The sequence below is a fragment of the Herpailurus yagouaroundi genome, unplaced genomic scaffold, assembly GCF_014898765.1.
Source record: "Herpailurus yagouaroundi ecotype Mexico unplaced genomic scaffold, PumYag 410, whole genome shotgun sequence".
Lineage (NCBI taxonomy): Eukaryota > Metazoa > Chordata > Mammalia > Carnivora > Felidae > Herpailurus > Herpailurus yagouaroundi.
Genome location: NW_024412627.1, coordinates 207,981 through 233,798, shown reverse-complemented (window position 1 = coordinate 233,798; position 25,818 = coordinate 207,981). Strand labels below are relative to the sequence as shown.

The window sequence follows — 25,818 nt, the reverse complement described above, 5'->3', positions numbered from 1 at the left end:
CCCCCTCCCCTATTCATATTCTCTGTGTGTGTGTCTCTCTCAAAATAAGTAAACTTAAAAACAAATTTTTTTTAAAGAATAAGGAGGCATGTGGAAAAGACCTGAACCCGACGTGCATCCTGGTGCTCAAACCATGGGGGGGCCAACCTAGCAAAGCCAAACAGTAGCTGAGCCGTGGATGAATTAGCACCAAACAAATAAATGCTAGGTATTCTTAGCTTCTTCATTATCGTTATGCAAAATATTGTTGCAAGGCGTTGACCGACATCGTTGCCTTCACTAGAGGCAGTGATTATATATTGCAGGGCTTACTTGGATTTTTAAAAAAGAAGTCCTTTTTTTAAATTGAAAGATAATTAGCATATGATGCCATATTAGTTTCAGGTGGGCAAAATAATGGTTAAACACTATTCTATACGTTATTCGGTGCTCATCAAGATAAGTATATGCTTCCTCCCTAAAAAAGGGATTCTTGATTCTTAATGGGGGCAGGTAAGAATTTCTCTATACGAAACAAGAAATGTTCCATTTCTTTTTCTCTCTTAAAGCAAATTAATTATGGCTCCAAGTTTCCAAGCGTTACGGTGATGACATGATCAGTATCACTCCGTACTAGACTTCGTCCCCAGTGTGTGGTCTCATATAAATATCCCGGGCATATGTATCACCAGACACATGGAGGAGGGGCCCAGAAAGCCCCCGTTTTTTGCCCTGGCTCCTTCACTCCTCCAGAACTTCATCAGTTACTGCAAGTTCAGAAATCACATTGGTGAGAGAGAAGGTTGTACTTTTTACCGATTGACATCATCCAGGATTTGACGGAGTTAAGCCAAGTGGAAATCCCTTGGATGATACTGAGTCTGACAGTAACAGTTTGAGGACCATGCAGTTTTGAGAATTTATGTCGAGTCGCGACGATATCAGGAATACAAAAATAACTCTCTGTGTCTCCATTCATTCGAGACTTCTTTTATGCCTCCCAGAAAATTTTTATATTTGTGTTTGCTTAGGTCCTGTATGTTTCTTCTTAAGTGTATTACTAAGTTTTTTACAGAGATTCCCCATGGCCAAGGATAAATGCCAAGTTCCTTTGCGTGCCCAGAAATGTTCTTCACTATGTGACCCCTCCCCACCTGAGTAGTCTCGCCACACTCCGCTTGGAGTACTCACCCTTCCTGGTGGCCCCATTATGTTTCGTTCCCGGTGTATTACATGAATGCGCTCTTCTATTTTCTTGCTTGATGCTTTTTAGACACCTTCCTCTTTGCTTGGGATGTCATCTGACCATCTCATGCTATCCTTCAAGATCTAATTCTAATGGCACCTTCTCTTGAATGGGGGGGAGGGGTCCAGGGCTAAACTGAGGCAAGACAGGTGCCCAGGATGCAGAATTTCGGACACTCACTCTCAGGGGCATGCGAATGGCTCCTTGAGGGATCTCATTTATCCTACCCTGTGCCTGGCCTCCCTCCTGGATGCTTTCCTTAATGTACTCCACCTCTTTCCCCAGAACAGATCCCTCCTCGTGCAAACTCTGTACCTTTCTGATTTACAACACTTAACCACACTGGATCGCATTTTCTTAGGACAGAGACCATGCCTTATCTTTGTGGCAGGAGCACCATGTGTAACATATTGGATGAATAATAATTGAATAACCTCCATTATATACAAACACTTATTTTGTGCCAGCCATGGGTCTAAATGCTTTACTGAATTGACTTACTTAGCTCTCACAGAAACCCAGATAGATATTATTATCCCAGTTCCGTAGCTGGAGAAAGGACTAAAAGCAATGAAGTTCATTGCAATATCACACAAGGTGAAGTGGTAAAAGCTGGGATTTGAACCCAGCTCCTTCTAATGACGGACCCTACGTGCATCCCTAAGAAACATGAGTCTCATCACTGCATTGCAATGGATACGAATCAAGAGGGAAAGAGCATTTTTGTCATGTAATTCAGGATCTAAGACGACAAGGGCAGCGAGGCTTGATGAGATGCGGTGTCCCTTTGGCATATTGTCCTCCTGGTGAACATCCTAAAATGCTGAGTTCTTAAAAAGAAAAAAAAAAATGCTGACTTCTTCCCCCAAAGGCATCGATACTGGTAAGGAGACACGATCCTAAGTCCTGGTCCCAAATTTAAAAACAAAAAATCCAAGTAATGCTTTCGATGGCATTGACCAAGGACAATTACTGTCCAAAGGGATTTGAGCCCTATTGATAATCCAGCCAAAAAATTCTGTCTCCTTGACAATGGGTCATTTGCCAGTCAGAGGTTATGGAGACACCTGTGCCTCTACCAGCGGCCCAGATCGTCAGCACCAGACCTGGTGTATCACCACTTCCCTCTCTGCGGTGTTACTTCCCACGCAGGACAGCTACCCTGCGCTTCTGTCTCCTCTGCTGTTCACAGTGTGTAGCTGAAACACGCGTAGCTGTCTCCAAGGCTGAAAGACATTCTTCATCACGGTACCGGTGGGAAATTGATGTCAAGCTGGGCGTCCTGAACTCCAGTGCCTGGAACAAATGAGTGAGCTCGGCCAAGTAGGGACTGGAGCCAATTATAACCCACATGCTGTATGGATCGTGCCTTGTTTAGTTTCTGTATTTCTGATGCTCTTAGGGTCTCGCTGGCCCTGGAGAGACTGCCCTGGGAAGGGCTAGGCTAATTCCTAGAGATCGTGAAGGACAAGCCAGCCCGCATGCCTTGCATAAGCAAACCGACCAATCCGGAGCTCACACCCCCAACTTTTCTGTAAGGGCTTCTTCATACGCTCTGGGCCGCCGTCTCCCCAGGACCAAGTACCAGACAAGTAAGGGCAGCCCCACACCCCGGAGCTGCCGAAATGATTCATTCTGGCCAATCCCAGGCCTGCGCATCCCACCTTGTCTTTGCCTGTGATCCCACAATAAAGGACGTTGCCCTCATTTCCACACTCCTTCTGCCTCCTGACCAACCCTGGTGTTCCCCCGTGCGCCCCTCCACCCCGTGGCATGGCCTAGCATGGCATGGCCCTCTCTTCTGTGAGTGCCAGATTACCTATGCAGTGGCAGTTGTCTCCTAATCTCTTGGCCTTCTCATATCCCTGAATAATAATAAATAAAACCTACATTTTAAAAACACATGCCCGGGGCGCCTGGGTGGCGCAGTCGGTTAAGCGTCCGACTTCAGCCAGGTCACGATCTCGCGGTCCGTGAGTTCGAGCCCCGCGTGGGGCTCTGGGCTGATGGCTCAGAGCCTGGAGCCTGTTTCCGATTCTGTGTCTCCCTCTCTCTCTGCCCCTCCCCCATTCATGCTCTGTCTCTCTCTGTCCCAAAAATAAATAAACGTAAAAAAAAACAAAAAACAAAAAACAAAAAACACATGCCCATCGCACTGGGGAGCAATCCCTGTGCATTTCTAGCTGACCACTGCCGAACCAAAGTCCACCCAATATAGCAGACATTCTGGAATTTCGAGAGAAGCCAGAAACCCGGATGTTGTGCATCTCTGCAAGTTTTCACATCGACAAGCAATTCAGGCTTAAAATGCTGGGTGGTTCATGCATGTACCCAGACATTACAAGCTGAGGAAAACGAAAAGTGAGTGAATGGAATAGCCAGACACAGTAGGTGCGGGACGTAATCTATGGTTTTCCATCCTCTACCTTATTGGAATCGTCCAGATTCGGTAAACACATCGTCTTAGACCTGAGGAATAATTTCCTTGATCATTGCAAAAAAGAAATATTTTGGGGCGCCTGGGTGGCTCAGTCGGTTAAGCATCCGACTTCGGCTCAGGTCATGATCTCATGGTTCGTGAGTTCGAGCCCCGCGTCAGGTTCTGTGCTGACAGCTCAGAGCCTGGAGCCTGTTTCAGATCCTGTGTCTCCCTCTCTCTGACCCTCCCCTGTTCATGCTCTGTCTCTCCCTGTCTCAAAAATAAATAAAACATTAAAAAAAAAGAAAAAGAAGTATTTTTCAGGCTTTTCTAACCTGACTCCCAGTAAGAAATACATTTTATATGACAACATTCATAGCTATCTACTTGGGTTTTTTTTTAATGTTTATTTTTGAGAGAAAGAGAGAGAGAGAGAGAGAGAGAGAGAGAGAACAGAGTGCGAGTGGGGGAGGAGCAGAGAGAGAGGAGGAGACACAGAATCCGAAGCAGGCTCCAGGCTCCGAGCTGTCAGCACAGAGCCCGACATGGGGCTCAAACCCATAAACTGTGATGTCATGACCTGAGACAAAGCTGGACGCTTAACTGACTGAGCCACCCAGGCACCCACTATCTATCTACTTGAAATAAAAATATTATCCCTAATACACATAATGCACTTTGGTATTTTCTATTCTATTCTATTCCATTTAATGTTTCTAGATGCTGGTCAGTACGGACTATATTGATTTCACAGCTTGTCAGTGGATGTCAAAGTACAGCTTCTAAAAACAACAAGAACGACACAAATTTAGAGATTAGTGGTACCAACCCACCATATCACAGATGAGGAAACAGATTCAGAGTAATAGGATTTGCCCAATATTCTACATGGTGGCTGGCAGAGCCCAAACTCGAGTTAATCACCAGCTCAAGGTCATTTCCCTGATATATTTATGTCCCTGAATTTATAGTATATACGTGGTTTGTGTTGGTGTTGTTATCCGCCGGGGTTCAATCCAAGAAGCAGAACAGCTAGAAAACGCACATGTGTGCACATAAGCACACGGATACGAATTTTTATAAGAATGTGAATGGACACAGCCGAGGTAGGTAAGCAGTTTCTGGAAGGCTATTTGGGTGTCTAATGCTAGAGCCTGAAGTTCAAGAGAACAAGAAGCTGGACCCCATAAGCACGGACGGAAACCATGTCTGTTCTTGTGGTCTCGCACGTCAGCGGTGTGGACATCCTGCAGCGGGTGAATACCACGCATGCAGCCCAGACCCCAGAGGGGGATCCAGGAGAAGGGCAGGGCAGCCCCTGAACCCGCCTGAACCCGCTGCTGCTTCCCCTCAGGCTTCCAAGGCTCCCACAAGAACCTCCCTTCCCTTTCATTAGTAATTTAGACAGTATGCTGCTGGTTCAATTTAAAAATTTGAATATCGGGGCGCCTGGGTGGCGCAGTCGGTTAAGCGTCCGACTTCAGCCAGGTCACGATCTCGCGGTCCGTGAGTTCGAGCCCCGCGTCGGGCTCTGGGCTGATGGCTCAGAGCCTGGAGCCTGTTTCCGATTCTGTGTCTCCCTCTCTCTCTGCCCCTCCCCCTTTCATGCTCTGTCTCTCTCTGTCCCAAAAATAAAAAACGTTAAAAAAAAAAATTTTTTTTTTAAATAAAAAATTGAATATCCATTTCTTCAGTTATTAAAATCAAGGATACAGGGTATCCGCAGACGAGAAAAATAGCATCTTTTGTTTTTATTACTCTCCCTTCTTGCTCGCCGTTAGTTATTATCTGAAATGTTAAACTCGGGCTCTCATTTTCAAAATATGACCGTTTTATCACCGGAGTCTTCGAAGGTCCGTTCACATTTGCACACTATCGGCTGATGGTGCTTACGTGTCTTAGCTCCACGCTCCATTCATTCTAGCACTTTCTGTCGGTTGTCTCTAGCCTCACATTTCGTCCTCTGAGATTTACTTACTTACTTCTCATCTGCACATGAGATGGATACATTCTTTATGGAGTTCATTTGTTGGGTGTTTGGTTATTTTTTAAGTTTATTTTGAGAGAGAGAGAGACAGAGAGAGAGAGCAGGTGCATGTATGAGCAGGGGAGGGGCAGAGAGAGAGGGAGAGAGAATCCCAAGCAGGCTCCGTCCGTCAGCACAGAGCCTGACCCAGGGCTCCATCCCACGAACCCTGAGATCACGACGGGAGACGAAATCGAGAGTCTGATGCTTAACCAACTGAGCCTGCCAGGCGCCCCTCTTGGTTTGCTTTTAGCAAAACACTTCCATGGCCTTGCATATCTGGAAACCGCCTTTCTATTGCTTTTGAATTTAAACAAGGACTCTCCTTCTGAGTTACAACCTTGTCTTCTCAAAACCCGTGCTATGTGGCATGATCTCCAGTATATATTGTTAAGTGAGAAAGCAAGGTGCAGAAATGTGTGTGTACCACAGTACCCCTTACCTAAAAAAGGGGAAATAAAACACACACACATTCACACGCACACATTCACATACAGCCTATCTGATTAACACAGATGTTGAATACAGATACGGTATATGTGAAGTTGTGCTAATTGACAAAATGTGTCAATATAGCATTATATGTTCTGTGTTGAATTGTGCTAAATTGACATAATTACTAATGCTACGACACAATGTTATAATAACACATAACATAGAGTTGCTGCTATACATATATTATTTTATGTTATTATAACATATTATTATACACCATTACATGTTAAAGATATTAAATTAACAGGTATATGTCAAACCCTAATGAAACTTAACACTTAAATGATTAAATTAGGAAAGAGAAGAAATACACTGGAGGAATCAGGAGTCGACAATAGACTTCTTAAAATAGACCTTGTATTATAGATCTGCCTTTGAAGCCTGTTTGTATTTTACACAATCATAAAACAAAATTAGGGGCGCCTGCGTGGCTCAGTCGGTGAAGCAGCTGACTCCTGATATCAGCTCAGGTCACGATCTCGTGGTTGGTGGGATCGAGCCCCATGACAGGCTCTTCACTGACAACACGGAGCCTGCTTGGGATTTCTCTCTCACCCTCTTTCTCTGCCCCCCACCATGCATGAGTGTTCTCTCTCTCTTTCTCTATAGTGGATGCACACACACATTCCCTCTCTCTCTCAAAGTAAATAAACATTTTTTTAAGAATTAAATACAGAAACATACACCTCCCCCCGCCCCGGTCTCTGAAAGTAAATTGAAACGGAGGAACCTAATTGTATACTCTGTTGGTGACCTAATCTCAGGTAGAGGAAATAGTCCAAGTGACTCCCTAATGGAATAGATCCAAAGGACAAAATATTGCCAAAAAAAATTTTAACTGTTTTTAGCTATAGCATTATGGGTGATAGTTTGGGTATTGTTATTTATGTCAAGATAACAATCAGGCAAATGACTAATCACATCTGTGTTACTGAGAACTGAGTTTTGGGTTTGGTTGAAAAGAGATACAAATATGAGATTAATGAGGTCAGAAAAAATCCCTGTAGGCCTGATTTTTGAACTGGATATAAATGCAAGATATAGTTTTTCTTAAGAAATACGTATGTGCTAGCTCCGTCCATGGAAGAGTCCTAGAAATAATACATAACTCAGCAGCACTGAGCACCCCTGGTACCCAGACTGTGGTCTTTTTTTTCCCACTAAAAATGTGGGGGCACCTGGGTGGCTCAGTCGGTTAAGCGGCCGACTTCGGCTCAGGTCATGATCTCGCGGTTCGTGAGTTCGAGCCCCGCCTCGGGCTCTGTGCTGACAGCTCAGAGCCTGGAGCCTGCTTTGGATTCTGTGTCCCTTTCTCTCTTCTCCTCCCCTGCTCACACTCTGTCTCTCTCTCTCTTAAAAATGAACATTGAAAAAAAAAAAAAAGGATCAGAGATGTTTGGAGAAATGGTTGATTCCAGATCTGGGACAGGAAGTGGACAAGGTAAGTGGGAGAACGTCTCGTCACAGAACACCACTGTGGAACACTGCTAAAGCTGTCGTTCCGTCCCTTTTGGCCCTTGATCTGAGGCCAGCCTTAATTTTCTTATTTTGCAGGCTGTTTATTCCTGCTTCCCACTCGAAACGTGCAGCATTCTTTATCTGTGAAGTTGTCAAGTCGTGTGTAGGCGTTGAGTTGTTCATTTTTCCGGTGTGTGATAAGATTAGAATTTAGATAGAGTTCATCACGTTCCTCACTTGGTGGTACACCTTCTTTGCTTATTTGACAGAGCCCTTCTCTTGCTTAATGGGTTTACTTATTTATTCCCTTGGGTTTTCATATCCCTCCAACTTCCTTCTCCTTCCCTTTGACAACTGTTTGCACATGTAAACGTTGCAGCATTGTTGCACGTGCCCATAGCGTTAATTCACACAAATGTCACCTTGCTGTGGACCTCATTTTCTGAGTGTGCACTGGTTTCTGATTGTATATGGTGTCACATGGTGTGCATATCATCCCTTTCACTTATCTGTGCCCTAGTGATTGAACCGAGAGTACCTTCAGATCCCCGCATCACCAACAACACGTGGAAGAACGTCCTCAGAGTTGTCACCTCGGAAACCTGTGTGACAGCTTCCCTGGAAAAGCATCCAGAAGTGAGAACCGTGCGTCACATGGCACCCGCACACTTCATTTAACAATGTCTACTAATGTAGGGGTGCCTGGCTGGCTCAGGCGGTAGAGCATGAGACTCTCGATCTCAGAGTTGTGAGTTTGAGCCCCGCAGTGGGTGTAAAGATTACTTAAGAATTAAATCTTTAAAAAAAAAAAATTTATGTATGTATGTATGTATTATTTTTATAGAGTGAAGGAGAGTGCATGAGAGGGAGAGAAGGAGAGAATCTTAAGCAGGCTCCGCGCTCGGTGCAGAGTCGGCCACGGGGCTCGATCCCACAACCCTGGGATGGTGACCTGAGCCAAAATCAAGAGTCGGATGCTCAACCGACGGAGCCCCCCAGGCCCCGCTGAAAAGAGAACTTTTTTAAACAGTGTCTGCTGGGGTCTTCTCAATGGCTGTGCCAATCCAATCCTCACCAGCAACGCGGGAGGACCCCAGGGTCCCTGCCTCTGACGAGCCGTTGTCAGTCTCTCATCTTGACTGGATTCAGTTCCACCTTCTACTCTTGAATATTTTTTACTACTTTTGTTTGTGACGTTTCTCTGGTGATTGGAAATTATTCAGTGGTTACAAGTATATTCTTTGTCCACTGTAGTCATCACCTCTGCTTTAATGATTCTTTTATTACAATTTTATAATACTGCTCGTTCTTATTCCTTACCATTTTCTTCTGCAAACTGGAAACCTAAAATGTGTCCTCTTTATTTTCAATTCAATTTACCTCTCTATCAGTTCTGTACTTTACTGTGTCTAATATACTATTTTTAAATTTACCCTATTGTACAATTTCTCACTTTTGTGCAGAATTTCTTTTATTTCTGACTTGCTCACAGTCAGATTCTGCTTCACTAAGTTCCGACCAGGTTATTTTGAATCTCGTGTTTCGTAGAACGCAAGCATTTTGCATTTTGGGTGAACCAAAAGAAAACTTTCTAAAACTGACCTGTTTTCCTAGCAAGGTTTACAAGATTCTTTTTTCTTTTATTTCTTGCTCTTTCATTTTACGTCGAATGTTCATATTCCTCATCTATTTTTCTCTCTCTTCTTAATTTTTTTTAATGTTTATTTATTTTTGAAAGAGAGAGAGAGAGAGAAAGTGAGCAGGGGAGGGCAGGGAGAGAGGGGACACAGAGTCCGAAGCAGGCTCTGTGCTGACAGCAGAGAGCCCGATGTGGGGCTTGAACCTATGAACCATGAGATCATGACCTGAGCTGAAGTCAAGACACTTAACCCACTGAGCCACCCAGGCGCCCCTCTCTTTTCTCTTTTAATCTGCCCTGTCTGGTGAGACTCCTCAATAGTCCTGGTTTTAACACCGAACATGGCGACTAGGCTATTTTTGACTTCCACGCCTTCCCATTTGGATGTTCCTGAGATATGCCTGTCTAATCCTATGTTGTAAGGCTGATAATAGTTCAACCCTTCTCAGTTAGTAGGGGGTTTCTTATGTTTAAAGGTCCTGAGGACTTTTTTCTTCATCCTTGATGTCCAGTAATGTCACCAGGATGTGCATTGACCATTCCGTATCAATATTTCCGGGTTTGTGTTGTGTTCTTCCAGTTTGCAAATGCAGATTCTCCTTTAATTCAGGAAAGTTCCTTTCTATAACATTGTTGACTTTTGGTGATGCTGTTCCATTTGTTGTGTTCTCCTTTGTCCAAGCTGCCAATAACACCTCCGTTGTACCTCCTTTGTCCGCCATGCTTTTCTAAGTCTTGCTTCATTTCATTTAGTTTTATTTGACTTGAGTCTGTCTTTCACGTTCCCAACTATATTTGCCGCCATGCTAACTTTTCTTGCTGATGCTTCCACCCTAACTTTGAATGATTTTATGGCTTTGTTTTTCTCCTCCATGCTTCCCCCCGCCCGAAGTTCTACTAAGTCACTTTCCTTCTTCTCTTGTCTTAATACATTTTCTTCAAGCCATTGTATGTCTTACTTGATTTTCTTTAATTTACTTGTTTTGTAGAGAAGTGTTTGTATAGTGTCCCCCTGTACAGTAAAATTTTTCTAAGCTGTGGTATACATTTGACTTCTTAATTTTATTCTCCAAATTTTCTTTCTCTTTGAATGGGAGTCACTTCTGGAGAGAGCACGAGCTAAAGGATGGTGTGGTGGACAGACCAGGAGAGTGAACTACGGCAGCCAGCCACTGGGAATCAGGTATTCTGTCTCAAAACGCTTTCTTACCAAGTGTTTTGGACCCTCCTACCCTTTCTATCAAGTTTTCTCCTCCTTCTAGTGGTATCTCTGCATATGTGGTTGGGAGAGATTGTCCTATTTATCTTGCAGTGATATACCGTATCTTCTAAAAAAAATTTTAGAAGTTTTTCAATGCTTATTTATTATTTTTTCGACAGAGAAAGAGAGAGAGAGCGAGAGCAAGCGGGGCAGGAGCAGAGAGAGAGGGGGACACAGAATCCGAAGCAGGCTCCAGGCTCTGAGCTGACAGCACAGAGCCCCATCCAGGGCTTGAACCCACTAACCATGGGATCGTGACCTGAGCCGAAGTCAGACACTTAACCAACTGAGCCACCCAGGTGCCCCCGTACCTTCTGAATTTTTATCTCGTGATTTAGTGTTTATTTTTCTTCTGTCTCCTTCCGTGTCTCCTCCTCTCTACCACACCAGCATCTTGCTTCTTGTAAATATTACATATACCTGGGCATATCTGCCCAGTTTCCAAACCACCCTCCACTACTGTGTGGCGTTTGAATTGACTCAGGGATGATTCTGCAGCCCACCCGTACTCCCAGTCCGCAGACACAACATGGACACTTACATTCGGAAAGCCCTACATGCTGATTGAGATCTATAGAGGTGCATCTTTTCCACATATACAACCTTGATTGGGCCCGATTTCACTATGTTTTGTGGATAGTCTTCATAGGTTGTCATTTGGAACTGCAAATCTTTCCTAGTTTTATTGAATACAGATTTTTTATTCATTATTGCTCTTCTTTATTTTGTTTTGTTTACGGGTTGCTTTCAGGGAAGAGAGTGGGTAAGAACCATTCTAACTCATAAAAGGTGTTGGAGACCCCAGCTTTGTGTTTTAGAAAGATCCTGTTGTAAAGCTTTCACAGGAAGGTATCGTAGAAGGCGAGGAAGGGGAGTAGAGCGTTATTTACCCCCCTGAGAAGGTGGGTGTATTTATGCAAAAGGAAGGGGCGCCTGGGTGGCCCAGTCGGTTGGGCGTCCGACTTCAGCTCGGGTCATGATTTCACAGTCCGTGAGTTAGAGCCCCTCGTCAGGCTCTGTGCTGACAGCTCGGAGCCTGGAGCCTGCTTCGGATTCTGTGTCTCCCTCTCTCTCTGCCCCTCCCCCGCTCATGCTCTGTTTCTCTCTGTCTCAAAAATAAATAAAAAACATTAAAAAAAATTTAAATAAAAGCAAAGGAGAGAGGATGAGTTCAGTGAAAGGTCACGGGCTGAGAGACAGAAAGAAAGTGGAAGAAAGAACTCAGGCTTGGGAGTCAGCAGCACGTGGGTGATGATCTGTGACAAAACAGGGTGGAAGCTGCGGGGGAAATTTAGTAGAAGAGAATTGTGCTAAAACAGAACGCTCTGGCATCCTACTTTTCGGAATGAAAAGCGAAAGAGGATTCTACAAAATCAAACAGGAAGTAAATACTAGAAAAGAGGAAAATAAAGAAACCAGTACTGCAAAGGCAAAGAGTATTTCCAAAAAAGGAGATGATGAGTGAAACGCCATCCTGCTGAGCATTCACATAAGACGAGGTCTTAACGGTTGGCATCTGATTTAGCCACAAAGCCATTGAGAGTAGCGACCATTCTGGAAGTGTGAGCCTGCTATCAGGGGACTAAGGTGTACACGGAACGTTCCACGATAGGGGTGGCAAATACAGAAAACTCTTGTAGAAGGCCGACTGCACACAGGAAGATAAGTTTAGAAATAAGATACGATAAGATGAGCTCCAACATGGATGGACCTAGAGGGTACTACGCCGGGTGAAGTAAGTCAGACTGAGAAAGTCAAATACCAACATGATTCCACTCAGATGTCTTAAAAAATCTAAAAAAAAAAAAAAAAAAAAAAAAAAAAAAAAAAAATCAAATGAACAAGCAAACAAACAAAAAGCAGAATCAGACCTATAAATACAGAGAGCAGATTAATGGTTGCCAGAGGGAAGGGGCTGTGGGGGGATGGGGAACATGGGTGAAGGGGAGTAGGAGACACAGGCTTCCAGTGATGGAGTGAATCAGTCACAGAGATGAGAGGGTACAGCAGAGGCAATACAGTCAATGGCATCGTAACAGCGCCGGATGGCAGACGGTGGCCACACTCGTGAGCACCGTGTGACTGAGAAGTCGAATCCCTATGTCGTACACGTGAAACTAATGTAATATTGTGTGTCAACTATACTCAAATAAAAAAAATTTTTTTAATGAAAGACTAGACGGTCAGCCTAAGGGAACTTAAGTCCCTCTTGCACAGTAATACATTAGTACCAGAGCTAATGCTACCCCTATAGCAATAATAATTCACATTTATATGGAAATTTAGTTCAAAGGGGGTTTTGCATACATAATCTCATTTCAAATGCACTTCTATTTTATTGATGAGGAAACCAAGGCTCAGAGATGACAATGAACCGATTTTCCCGAAGGTCAAAGAAAGAAAACAATCAAAGCATCACTTCGACCGCGTCTTAGGCACGGACCCGCATCTCGAGCCCTGAGTCCGTCTCAGGGCCAGTATCCTCGCAGGGAGCAAAACAGAGGCCACATTTCACCTGAGCCCAAACCCACCGTGCAAATTGTTTGATTGAAATCCGAGCTTTCATTTCCCAGGGACTGAAACGGCAGAGTCCAATTGGTTTCTCATTAACTTCCCCAGAACATTTTCTCTGCCCAGGTATTTCCACGCAAGGCTGATACTAGTTAATTACCTGAATTAAATATTTTACAGCCTAAAAGGGTTTTCTGTACCGCACGATTTATAAATATTCATTCTGCGGAAGGGAGGAGGCGAGCGAAAGTTGGTTTCCAGTGGCTGCCTTTGTAGCAAACTGTTCAATAGTAACCCTCTGGGGCAGGCTTGGTGCCTGGGTAAAAATGTTTTTGGAGCCTCAAATCTCTTATAGAAAAACAATTTCTCCAAATGCACAACGGTTTTTGCTGAGCCACTAAATAACTCCCGCCTGCCCATGTCAGGGACAGCCTTAAGGTGATATGATAGATGCCAAGCAAATAACCAATCAATATACTGGTTTAGGTCTCCGTCTATCAGTTTGGCATTGTGTGGACTAATTAGATGATAAAATGTGATGAATGTGTATTAAACTCAGCCTCTCCCTGGAAGCTCCCAGGGGTCCCTTCCCATTTTCTAGCTGACCTTTTAGAGCTCAGCTTTATTGTATGTGAATGCAATTAAATCAATTTGTCAGATATTTGCATTAGTCTGGCTTGTTCAGAATTCAATTATTCAGTGTCACTTTACTGCCCTTCGGAGGCTGGTATATCGGCTCATTTTCAAGCGGTGGATGAAGGCAGACACGGGCGGTCTCGTCGAGATTCAGGCCTGTGAGTACCTTTCCCTCAGAGATGGTTCTGAGATCCAGCTTGCCCACAGCCCTTCTCCTTCCTGGTGTCGGGAGAGACAGGGCTCAGGGAATAAGTTATTTAACTTGTGCGAGCCTCAGTTTTCTCATCTGCCGAACGGAACCACTTTACCGGGGGTTTCTGCCGCAGCCGCCCCTGAGAGTGGGATTGGAGAGCAAGTGGGATTATTTGAGAGGTGAGAACAGCAGACGCTGGTGAGGCAGTGGTGGCAGTGAGCTGGGGATGGGAGGAAGCAGCACTTTAGTGGACAGGTCACGCCCCCCGTGGGCAACTGGTGCTTGGACCCTCTGGAGTCCTCCAGGAGGTCTGTCCCACCCAAGAGGCCGAGAGCTTGGGCATGTCTCCCCCCACTGCTGTTCATTACTGCTCGAGAGCTGATCCAGGGATGTTAACTCTCTGACACTGTGGGTCTGCCCTAAACAGACCTGGCTGGGCATCTTCCTGAGGCCAGAGAAAGCCCTCGAGCAGAGAGTCCCAGATGCTTCCTGTGTCACAGTGGACACAGTGATACAGGGGACCATCGTCGGCATCCACAGCAGGCATATGCTTTGGTGCGAAGCCAAAAAGTGGTGACGCGTGTCCCGTCCTCAGTTCTATGGCTGGCGCAGAGTAAAAACACTCAATGGTAATAGCCGACACCATTATTTCTGGGGAAAGGTAAATCTAGAGAAACAGCTCTCCTCCACACAGGAATCCCACTGTGGTCCTAAGTGTGTGGCCAACGGAAAGGCGCTGCACTATATGCCTTCCTGGCAGGTGTAGAAGGTGAAATCGTAGAGGGCTTCCTGGAGGAGGTGACATGTGAACTGGCCCTTTTAAGGGTGAGTAGGTGTTTGCCAGGCACACAAGGGGAATAGAGACGTTCTCAACAGAAGGAAGGACATGTGCAATGACACAGAGATATGGCAAAGTACGTGTTTGGTGACCTGTTCATACTCTAGAATAATTAAAGTGGAAGATAAGAGGGACCTTCATGTCACACTGTCGGAATTCACGTTTTGAGAGAAATTCTGCGCCATCCAAGGGCATTATAGTATTCTCCTAGAAGCGGCAGGGAGTCACTGGATCTGTTCATGTAAAACTTTTAATAGCCTCTTAAAAACTTTTAATAATAGAAATAAATAGGTCAATGAGCATGGACTCAAAAGATCTCCGGCGCAAGAATGAGAGAAACTGTAACAATATTTTATGTGAAAAGCGCTTCAGGGTTTTCACTGAGCCAGTATGCTGCATGGTTTCAATGGGTGGGGCAGGGGGGGGGGGGGGGAAGCGAATTCAAACTCGGATTGTATGAATAGAAATAATGCAACATTCAGATCCAGGGAGAGATGAGACGACCCTGTCTGCTATCTGGGCAGCCCAGAAAGCTGTCGTCCAATGTTAAGTGACACATCTTTTCAAGGAGACACTGGAGCCCGCCCCGGCAAGAAGCCTACACGCCATGTAAGACACGGCATGGCCTGAAGAATGGAGTAAGCTGCGGAAAGGAGGCTCGCGGAACACCCGTGAGCTGACTTCTGTTGTGAGGAAGATTGTATTTACTCTGTGTGGTGCCAGAGGCAGGAAATAAAAACTCCAGTGAAGCATATTTCAAGTTGGCAGAAACAGCCAAAGCCATCCCACACTGGAATGGCCTGCCCCAGGAGGGAAGAAAGGTCCCTGTGCCGGGCAGTGATCGGTAATAAATGAGATGAATATCCGTCAAAGAAGTTTGCGGGGGGGAGCTAGTTGTTGGAAGGGAAGCGACCTCGGAAGACTCTCTCCAACGAAGATTCTCTGAACCTGGGGCAAGAGTCCTCTCCCGGTGTCCCCTCCAGGGGTCTCACTGCAAAAGAAGGCATTGTACGGGGCATACCACAAAGACACCATTCTTAGTGGTCAAGAATCAAAAGGCAGCATCTCAATGTGGTCAGCTGCAAAGAGTTGGATTAACGGTGAGAAAAGAAAAAATCAAGAGTTTTATTGTATAAAGCAAATAATAAGCATTGAGTTCTATGGTCCAGGCACATACAGTAATTAGCTGCAGCGGTAGTAAGAGTGATCCCAACCATAGCTAACATTTACTGAGTATTTGCATACTTCCCATTTAATTCTGTTCCATTCTCATAAAAGCTCTTTGAGTTTGACCGCTCGTGGGATGAAGTCTTTGTGCTATGAATAGCACTCCGCGCACAACTGGTATTGAGAGGGGTCATGGAAAACCCTTTTTGGAGAAAGAAGTCGCTTCCCACTTGGCATCGGGGCTAACAACCAGTGTTCCCTTTGGACAACATGAGATACTTCCTGTGAAACATCGTAAAACATCGCCCTGCAGACAATAATTCAGATCATTACGGCTGAATCCTTTCTGCTCACGACTGTGTAGGCTTTTAAACATCACTTTAGACCCACCTGTTAGGACATTCTACTCGTTTAGCTCCGACCCTGGTAATCCTCATTTTCCTGAACTGTGATCCAAGCTCACTGTGCCACTCTGACCTCGTGTTCTGCCCATTTGGCTGAACTTCTAGATAACTCCTCGCACCCCCAATGGATACTTCCAGTGCCCTGTTCCAACTCCTCTCTCCCGCTGGGCCGTCTATCTGAAATTCCGATGAATCCATAGACGCCACGTCTGTCTGTGGAGGATCAGGAAAACATCCCAACACATTGTTTTTACACAGTCTCTCTGTTTTCACGCACTAACTTCAGCGATTTGAGGGTTAGCTTCCATGAGTACCCCTTCACCCATGCATATCCAACTATCACCCCGGGACACTCGCTGATTTCTAGTTGTTATTCCTCAATGGGAGAGGCACCAAAGAACAAGCGTGCCTTTTTTTTTTTTTTTCTTAATGTTTATTTTTGAGACAGAGAGAAACAGAGAGGGGGGGAAGGGCAGACAGAGAGGGGGACACAGAATCCGAAGCAGGCTCCAGGCTCTGAGCTGTCAGCACAGAGCCCAACGCGGGGCAAGAAGTCTTGAACTGTGAGAGCATGACCTGAGCCGGAGTCGGACGCTTAAGCGACTGGGCCACCCAGGCGCCCCGAGCAAACGTGTCTTAATCAAGGTTCTTTGTGTCATCTCAAACTTAAAAAAAAAGGACATGATAATACGGGGCATGGCTTGGAACTGAAGGTGACAGAGCACAGCCAGAACTCCCCACAAGCGACAGAAGCAGAAGTTGGAAAGAAGTCAGGAACCCGCCCAGCCTTTTCTCTCTCTCCCTGTCTCTCCCGCCGCCCCCCTCCCCTGCAACCCTTCTCACCCTGCCTCCTTCTCACCCTTCCTCACTCCCTTTCTGGGGCCAGATGGCCTGTCATCTCTGCTTCCATCTCTGTTTCATTCCCTCTCTCAGACTAGCTTTGGCTGAGTCAGAGAGTTAATGGCCAACTGTGGCTGCCCCACAACTCCCAAATTTGCATGTTCTCCTTTCACAATAACCAGCTGAAAATCAATCACATTTCGAATCCCAATTCCAAGTTCCTAAGAGGAAGAATATCACTGGTCTTTTGAACCTCACAGCTCCATTGAAGGTCAAGTGTCTAACTCCTCGTTCAACGAGCTGTGGCCGGGGGAGTGGGGGGCAGGAAGGGGTGGTTCAAAAATGGCACCCCACATCCCTGCAGTGTGGGGACAGACGTTCTCCAGGAAGAGGGCATAGCAGCTGCGATGGGCTTTACCCTTCGAACTAGACCTCAATCACAGTTAATCTTGGAAAATTCCCTTCCACTTGTGGCCAATACTCTGAGATTTCCTTAATTTATTGGCAAGATTTATTTTAATCTCTTCTACTGGGTATTTCTCTAACTCAGGAAGGAAAACAGACCCTCTAAAGTAAGTTCCTGAAATCAAATACTTTCATAATAGCAGATCTCCATGCTAGTAGGCTGCGTGGACAGGGAGAGAGGTCATGAGAGCTCAGGGGAAGGCAGTTCAGGAGATGCACTGTTTTAGTCCTAAAAAATGAGGTTGGCTGATTGAATTTAACTAAAGATTACAGGCTCTAGTAAGTTAGTCTCCATCGAGAAAGAGTGGGTCTGTCAAAAGCCCAGATAGATGTACAGGCCTTAAATGAGGCAAGATAGAAAAAAAGATATTTCTCAATGAAGTATCACATTCCCAAGTATGCCAGAGTCTTCAGAAATACAGAATGAGTCTAACATAAAAACTTTATATATCTTCCTTCAGGCAGATGAATTTTGAATTTATATCCACTGAGAATAATAATAAAGAAAAATTTGCACGGAGCAGAGGGTGACGTCTTTATTGTATATGCTGGGAGACGCCCAGATATAAGGCTGTTCATCAACCAACAGGTAAGGTGCTGCAGGGTTGAGGGCAGACTCGGACAAATCTAGGGTCCAACTCCACAGCGTAGGTGAGCTAACTTCTTCAAAACTTAATTTTCATCATTTATGAAAGGGGGCAATGGTAGAATGCATACTTCAAAGGTAGTATTGTAGAAAGTGAGAATGTGAGTATAAAGTATGGGGCACCGGGGCGTCTGGGTGGCGCAGTCGGTTAAGCGTCCGACTTCAGCCAGGTCACTATCTCGCGGTCCGTGAGTTCGAGCCCTGCGTCGGGCTCTGGGCTGATGGCTCGGAGCCTGGAGCCTGTTTCCGATTCTGTGTCTCCCTCTCTCTCTGCCCCTCCCCCGTTCATGCTCTGTCTCTCTCTGTCCCAAAAATAAATAAAACGTTGAAAAAAAAAAATTAAAGTATGGGGCACCATATCTGCTAGACAGTTAGTGCTTAATGAATGCACGAGGAATGAGTAACACATCAAGATTCATCTTTTAATGACTCTCCAAGCCCCTCAGCCTGGTATACAGCCTGCTTCAAGACCTGCCTATTTTTCTAGCCTTACTTCCTCGCTTCCTTATAGTTTATACTCAAGTAATAACACAGTACATAATGGCACCTTGATTACATGATGTTCCTTCCTGATTTTGCACCTTCACCCATGCCATTCACTATGCTTGAGCAACTGAGTGGAGACTAACCTACCAGGTATCAAAATATACCATACAGCTCCTAGACAACTTGATATTGGTGAAAAAAATCAACACGATTCAATAATGTCTCATAACAGATCCATGTACGTATAGTTACATAGCGATATAGTTTGAATTAGAGGTGACACTTTATACTCCATTCGTGGTATTGGGACAACTATATATCCGTTTGAGATAAAAAAGTTAAATTCTTATCACATCTCACACACATGTACACATTACATATAAATATAGATCCCAGATAGATAAAAGTACAGCATGAAAAATAAAGCTTTTAAGATAGTAGATGAAAATGCAAGAGAATATGTTTATCTTCTTGGAATACAGAATATATCTGTGGAGATATTGTGTCCATATTCTTGGAATCCAGAATCCCTTCCTTGACAAAACATAAAGCCCAATGCCCTTAAGGAAAGATTTACTGTTTCGACTGCATAAAATTAAAAACTTCTTAAAGACAAAGGAGAGCATAAACAAGATAAAAAGACCAGCAAGAGCCTTAGAGAAGAAGTTCCATAAAAATAATTTCAATAGAGAAATCAGAGGGGTGCCTGGGTGGCTCAGTCGGTTAAGCGGCCGACTTCAGCTCAGGTCATGATCTCATGGTTCGTGGGTTCGAGCCCGGCGTCAGGCTCTATGCTGACAGCTCAGAGCCTGGAGCCTGTTTCGGAGTCTCTGTCTCCCTCTCTCTCTGCCCCTCCCCAACTTGTCTCCCAAAAATGAATAAACATTAAAAAAACTTTTTTTTAAAGAAAAAAAGAAGTCTATCTATGAGAGAAATGAAAAGACATTTGAGACATTTTTAAAAAAATGTTTTATTTATTTTATTTTGAGAGGGGGTGGGCAGGAGAGAGGGAGAGAGAGAGAATCTGAAGCAAGCTCCACATTGTCAGCACAGAGCCCAATGCAAGGGCTTAATCCCACAAACCATGAGATCATGACCTGAGCCAAAATCAAGAGTCAGATGCTGGGCGACTGAGGCACCCAGTTGCCCCAGAGGCATTTTTTAAAAAATCAAAGTGCAAAGAAATACGTACACCTCCATTTCTAGCCAAAATGGAATACCAGAACCCAGATTTACCCTCCCATCTGAAACAACCAAAAAAGTGGACTTAATATACGAAACAATAATTTGTAGGAGATTGGATACTACTAAGCAGTGAAAAACAGTGAACCCGAGAGACAGGAAACAAAGGAGGTAAGAACTTGCATTAACACAGAACTTAGAGGGGAAATCAGAGAAGAAGAAATGTCTCATCAATGACCTTAACTTCCACCTTCAAAAAACTAGAGTAAGAAGAGTGGATTATATCCAAAGTAACCCCATAAGAAAAGAACTCATGGAAATCAAAGTAAGGGTTGCCTGGATGGCTCAGTTGCTTGAGCACCTGATTCTTGATTTGGGCTCAGGTCATGACCCCAGTGTCATGGGATCAAGCCCCACATTGGGCTCTGCATTGAGCCTGGAGCCTGCTTAAAATTCTCTCTCCCTTGGCCCCTCTCCACTGCTCATGTGCTCTCGCTCTCTCTTTCTCTCGTATTTAGAAAGAAAGAAAGAAAGAAAGAAAGAAAGAAAGAAAGAAGCAGGAAGGAGAGAAAAAAGAAGAAAGAAAAAAGAAAGAAAGAAAGAAAGAAAGAAAGAACAAATCAAAGTAAATATCAGTGACACAGAAAACAGAACAATGGGGGGGAAAAAGCAATGGAACCAAAACCTCGTTCCTTGAAAAGAGAAATAAAATGGCAGATTGGGGGCGGGGGGTGGGGGTGGGGCAGATAGAAAACAAGTTAACATCAGGAGTGAGAGAAGTTAAATTATTACAGAATCTACAGATATTAAAAGAATAATTATGAAAATATGATGAACAACCTTATGCCAAAAAATATGACTGCTTAAATGAAACTGGCAAATTCCTTGAAAAACACAAATCGCCAAAGCTTACTTAAAAAGAAATTGGTATCCTAAGTCTTTCTAAATCTGTGAAAGGAAGTGTAACTGTAGTTAGAAATCTTCCCACAGAGAAAATGTCAGGTCCAAGTGTCTTCCGCAGTAAATTCTACTGAAAATGTAAGAGAAAGTAATAGCAAGTCTACACAAACTTCTTCAGAAAATTAGAGGTTGGCATACTGCACAACTCATTCTGAGGCCATCACTATACTGATGGCAAAACCAGGTAACAACATTACTAGAAAAACCAACAGACCAATATCCTTAATGGACATAGATGCAAAGATTGTTAACAAAATTTCAGTAAATTGAATTCAACAATATATAAATGAGATAATACATCATGACCAAATGGAGTTTTCCCAGGAAGACAGATTAACTTAACACCAAAAAATCAATTTATGCTAAAAAAATATATATCAATCTATGCAATTCACAATATCAACAAACTAAGAGGGAAAACAACATATGATCATTTCAATAGACACGGGAGAATGCATTTGACAAAACCCAGGATTCATTCCTGATTAAAAAAAATAATAAAGAACTTTCAACAAACTAGAAATAGAACGAACTTTCTTAACTTGATTAAGGGCATCTACTAAAAATCTACAGGTAGCATCATATGTAATGGTTAAAAAATGGAACGTTTGCAGGGCTCCTGGCTGGCTCAGTTGATGGAGCGTGCAACCCTTAATCTTGGGGTTGCGAGTTCGAGCTCCACATCGGGTGTCGACATTACTTGAAAAACTAAAATCTTGAACATAAAAAAAAAAAAAATAGAATGTTTTCCTTCTAAGATAAAGAGGAAGACAAACGCATCTGCTCCCATGACTTGTATTCAACAATGAAGTGAAAGCTCTACCCAGTATAATCAGTCAAGGAAAAGGGCATTGAGGTTGTAAAAGAAACATTACACCTGCCCTTCTTCACAGATGACATGATTGATTATGTAGGAAATTTCACAGAATGAAGAGAAAAGTTACTGGATCTGAAAAAGCGTGTTTGGCAAGATTGCAGGACGTAAGATCCGTGATAACAATCATGTGTATTTGGATTACTAGCAATAGACAATCGGCAACGGACAGCCTTTATAAATCAAGAAATATGAAATACTTAAGGATACATTTGAAAAAGAAAAAGATGTGAGAAGCCTAGACACCGAACAATGCAAATCATGGCTGAGAGAAATTAAAGAAAACTTACATGAAGAGACATATGGTGTTTATGGGTCAGAAGATTCAATACATTCCAGATATCAGTTCTTCTGCAATTTTCCATAGATTCCATTCAATCCCATTTAAAAATCCCCAGCAGGATTTTTATGTAGGAATCAACCAACTGATTCTATAATTTATATGGAAATTGTTATTAATTTATATGGAAAGAACTTCAAATAGCCGGAACAACATTGAAAAAGTTAACTAAAGCTGGACGAAAAGTAACAGTACCTAATTTCAAAACTTATTATAAAGCCTCAATAATTCGGATAGAATGGTATTGGCGTAGATCAATGGAACAAAACAGAGTCCTGATTTTCAACCAAGTTACAAGAGCAATCTAGTGGATAAAGGATTGTCTTTTCAACAAATGGTACTGGAACAATTTGATATCCATACACAGAAACTAATATTCATAAAATCGAATAAATTGTGATATGTACCTCACACCATATACAAATATTAACTCAAAACGATTACAGACTTAAATATAAAATGTAAAACTATAAAACTCCCAGAACAATAATCATAGGTGAAAATTTTTGTGACCTCGATTTACACAGAGATTCCTTGGATCCCACAGCAAAAGCATGACCCATGTAAAAACAAATTGATAAATTGGGCATCATCGAAATTGAAAATTTCTGTTCTTCGAAGAAACCGTTTAAGACAATGGAAAAGCAAGCCAAAGTATGGGAGAAGTATTTGCAAATCAATTATCAGTGATAAAGGACTCTATTCAGAATGGGTAAAGAATTTTCAAAACTCAGTAGTTTTTAAAAACTGATTTTTTTTTTTTTAACTGAGCAAAAGATTTGAATGGCCCCTTCACCAAGGGAGACAGAGAGATGGAAAACAAGCAAATGAAAAGATGCTCAACATTAGTCATTGAAGAAATGCAAAGGAATACCACAGCGAGGGGCCCTTACATGCCTAACAGAATGGCTGAAATTAAAAGGGTAAAGATACCAAGTGTTGGTGAGGATGCAGAGGAATTACTGGTGGGAATGAAAATGGTACAAGCACCTTGGGAAACACTTCGCCAGTTTCTTAAGAAGTCAAACGTATACCTATCATATGTTCCAGCTATTCCAGGCCTAGGTATTTAAAGGAAAAAGGAGGGGCACCTAGGTGGCTCAGTAGGTTAAGCGTCTGACTTTGGTTCAGGTCACGATCCCACGGCTCATGGGTTCGAGCCTTGCGTTGGGCTCTGTGCTGACAGCTCGGAGCCTGGAGCCTGCTTCCGATTCTGTGTCTCCCTCTCTCTCTGCCCTTCTCCCGCTCACTCTCTCTCTCAAAAATAAATAACATTTAAAAATTTTTTAAGAAAAAAAATAAAGGAAAGTGTATATCCTTACAAAGACTTACACACAAATGATCATAGAAGCTTCGTTTGTAATAGCCCCAGACCGGAAACAACCCAAATGTCCTTCAGTAGGTGACTGGATAAGGAAATGGAGATATCCACACAATGCAGCAATAAAAAGTAATGAATGACTAATACATAGGTGACAAGTGCATGTTGAGTGAAACTCAAACTAATTATGCTGAGTGCCAGAAACCAGACAGGCACACATACTGTTTAATTCCATTTCAACAAATTCTACGAAATGCAAACTAATGTGTAGTGAGAGTGCACATCAGTGGTTGCCCGGGGAGAAGTGGGTTGGGGTGAGGGGCAAGAGGGAGGGACTACAAAAGGGCCCGTGGAAACATCGAAGGATGATGGGTATGTTCATTCTCTTGATTGTGGTGATGGATTCACAGATGTATGCAAATGTCAAAATTTACCAAATCGCACACTTTAAATACGTACCGATTATCATGGGTCACTTATTCCTCAATAAAATTGTTTCAAAAACAATATATAGATTATTGAAATGTGTGTGGGTGTGTCTGTGTGTGTTTCAAAATGAAAAGGGCTGGAAGAATCCACATCAAACTGTGAACAATGATCACCTCTGGGGATAGAGCGCACTCAAAGGTAGAGGTATTTGAATGAAGACTCAACATTATGGATACATTGGGATCATTTAAATCTTTTACAAGAAGAATGTATTCACGAATTACCCATGTAGTTTTCATCATTAACAATTCAAAAAATATAGCCAAAGGCGACAGCAAGCTACATCAACTGCCACTAAATAAAACCTTTCTGGCTTTCGGTCAAAAGATAAATGGAAACATAAAGGTTGTCATCTCCATCTTCCTCTTGGTGAAAGCAGACATTTGGGAGCTGAGATGCAAATACTTCCCTTTAGAAAGATCTTGAAAGTGAAGAGTTATTTTATAAAGCGTCTTAGAGTGCTATTCTCCATAAAGCTATGACAGCATTTATAAAGCATTAGTAAGTGTGCATCCTTATTTCTAATATTTGGAGATGGGGTGTGGAAAGAATCCAGTGAGAAAAGTATACTGAAAGGAGGAGCAGGAAAGGAGGAGCAGGAAAGAGGAGGAGGAGGAGGAGGAGGAGGAGGGGGTGGATGATGGTCGTGTGGGCCACAATAATGATAATGATGAAGAAGGAGGAGGAGAAGAAAACAAGGAGGAAATCAGTATATTGTGTGGTAGTGATGGGGGTACGGGTGAGATCAATTTCATGTATCTTTCACTATCTGTTGTAGGTTAGCTTATGACATTACAGGGCATTGCTACAGTAAACAAGGGGCAATGGAGGTCCATGGGTTTTGGGCAGGAGGCTCAAAAGGCTGGACACTTGGACTCGGCTGAAGACAACTCAAAAACTCCATCCTAAAATGGGTTTTAATTCTCAGGAACCCACTCACCTTAGCCATACCACCATTGGGATTTGCAGATAAAGCCCATTATAGCCTGATCCTATTCTGACCACCACCCGCACAAAAGAGCACAAGTCATGTCTCACTTGCAACACCATAGTGTTTCCTAAAACTTGTCTTGCTTTATCATATGCCTCATGTATTGCCTATAACTGTTTATTCAGGGGCGTCCAGGTGGCTTAGTCGTTTGAGGGACCAACTCTTGATTTCGACCCAGGTTATGACCTCACGGTTCGTGGGATGGAGCCCACGTGGGGCTCTGTGTTGATAACGGGGAGTCTGCTTAAGATTCTCTGTCTCTCTGCCTCCCTCCCTTAGCATTCTCTCTCTTAAAGTAAATAAGCCAAAGGAGGCGGGGGGGGGGGGGGGGGGGGGGAGGAAGAACGGTTTATTCAAAGCCATGGTTACTAATCTACTATTATCTGTACTCAATCTTTGCTGGTAATTAACAATGATGATTATAACTAAAGCATATAATACATGTAACTAATAATAACAATTATAAATAAAAATGCAAATGATGATCATAACGAACACATAGCGAAGACTGGCTACATAATCTATATAATCTATATCTATATATATATATAATCATTTGATCTATATAATCCGTTCTACACTTGATCTTAGCCAAAAGGCCGAGAAGCGATTATATAATCCGTTCTAGAAGTATTATTTGTGCCCTTTTACAGATTAGGAGAATGAGACTTTGAGAAATTAACTAATTAGTCCAATGCCACACAGCTAAAAAGAGGCAGGGCCAGGATTTGAACTCCGTATGCCCCCTACGTGACTCCAAAGGAAAGGCTGGTTTGTGAGGACAAGACGAAGATGCAAAGACAGATTCCAAAAGTCAGGCACTCGAGCTGGGGCACGTCCGCAGTGGTCAGTTGAGGCTTGTGCCCCAAACTGCAGGTGGCATGGATCCAAGTAACAAGTACACAGCCCCAGGAGCAAGAATGAGTTGACAATGAGCCAACGGCCTTGGGCG

At 43.4% G+C, this 25,818-nt stretch overlaps 1 long non-coding RNA gene and 1 pseudogene across 3 annotated transcripts in view; both read right to left on the bottom strand.

Moving 5' to 3' along the window:
- LOC121022460 (uncharacterized) overlaps nt 1-25,818 on the bottom strand; it is a 57,314-nt gene that overhangs the window by 20,707 nt on the left and 10,789 nt on the right. The window lies entirely within an intron of this gene.
- Nucleotides 25,343-25,477, bottom strand: LOC121022513 (uncharacterized; annotated as a pseudogene).